Source organism: Pinus tabuliformis, chromosome J, assembly GCF_031772625.1.
Source record: "Pinus tabuliformis cultivar Carrire ecotype Pingquan chromosome J, CPIR1, whole genome shotgun sequence".
Classification (NCBI taxonomy): Eukaryota; Viridiplantae; Streptophyta; class Pinopsida; order Pinales; family Pinaceae; genus Pinus; species Pinus tabuliformis.
The window spans coordinates 583,011,482-583,013,354 of NC_142295.1; positions in this window are offsets into that span (position 1 = coordinate 583,011,482).

The following is a 1,873-nucleotide window of genomic DNA, read 5'->3' on the forward strand; positions in this document are numbered from 1 at the left end:
AATCTCTGTCCATGTTAAATCTTCTGCTGAAAATTCAATCATATCCTCCGGGTCTTCAACTTCCAACTCATTAATCCTCTCCCACTTCTTCATTCTTCAAATACCTATAAAAATTGCATCGAAAATAATTTGGTTTGAATAGATATTATGGTCTTGATTAATGCATATCACTAAGAATAGCAATCACATTTTTAGGTAACTATTTTATACTTTTCAGGTAAACCACTTTGGTAAAGGTAATATTTGGGTCATTAATCAACTTATAGATTTCATGCAAATTTAGACTAACCATGTATGACATATGATGTCTTTGTGGAGGTGGTGTCACCATGTTGGTCTCATGGTACAACTTGTGATGAGTGGTTGAGGTGGAAGGGGTCGAAGGGAAATACAATTATAGATTAGTTGGGTTTTATGTTTTTTTAAATCTTAATAAAATGAGATATGCTAAAGTAGTGTCTATTGTTATTGATTATGAATTGATATCTATTATTTATTAGTCATCTAATTTATATTTATATGGTTGCAATAGTTTCATTGAACTTTTCTAATCAAACATATTGTTTTTCAAAAACACAAGCTTTGGAAGTAATTTTTTTTTACTTTGATATATATTGATATAAACTTTGCGGCTAGTTGTAAGAATTAGAATCCTACTTTTGTCGGTACATTTGATGAACTAGGTAGGTTATTTATTTATTCAATATGTGTGTGCTTTTATTAAAATGTGTTAGTTGTATTTCTTTCTCCACTTATAAATAAATGTTAAGAACATTGATTTGGCTCCTAAGACATAAAACTTAATAAACCATAACCGGTTTTATATCATTTGGTAACAAATTTCAAAATCTCAATGACAAATACGTGAATTATTTCCATTTTAGTATAACAAAATTTCCATTTAGATATTAACAAGAGTATTTTCGGAACATATTTCAATTTGTACAAAATAAATTATTTTATGGCCCCTGTGGGGAAATTTAGTTTGTTCAAGTTATGATTGCTTTTATGTGTCTTCCTTCACTTATGGTGTGAAAAAGTAAGCTCAAATAAACTATGAACAAAAGCTCTTGAAACTTGATGCCCTTTGTTCAAAGTCCCACTCCTAATGAAGTAAAAATGCTTTGGTTAGTAAAAAAATATGTGTGGATTATGGACCACTTAAGTTATGTGACTTGTGAAAATAAAAAAACAAATTAAAAACGATGTCACACTTCGTTTCTCTTAAGAGGCTAGCTATAAACTTTCATTCACAAATATGTAGTGTTCAATTAAAAAAACAAAATTATATCTTGAATAAGTAAAAACTTACATTACTTAGGGTTATTGGTTTAGCTTACATCATTATGGGTAGATAAAATTTGGATACTAAAAAAATAATTTATTGATAGTCCACCAAAAAAATCTATTACTCTACATATATTTGTAAGTCATTAACTTATAACTTTATCTCCTTAAGTGAATTTATCATTTCAAAAAAATTTCATATCATAATAAAAATTTTGTTCATAAGTTTCATTAGCAAACCAAAAAAAATTTCATTTCTGCAGTAATCATATAAGAAAAGTTTTGTCCCTAACTTACGAATTAATCAATAAGATTTATCTTGTCTTGAAGATGAATCATAATAATTATAATTAGTTCTAAAAAAAACTTCACAAAACTTCTTCAATGTAATTAGTGCAAAAAGTTTTGAAGATAAATCATAATAATTATAATTAGTTCAAAAAAACTTCACAAAACTTCTCCAATGTGATTACTGCACAAAGTTTCTCAAACATAGATGACAGAAACTTAAATTTAGAAACTTACCACTTCATCAACATAGATTACAGAAACTTAACTTTAGAAACTTAGCACTTCATCACATAGA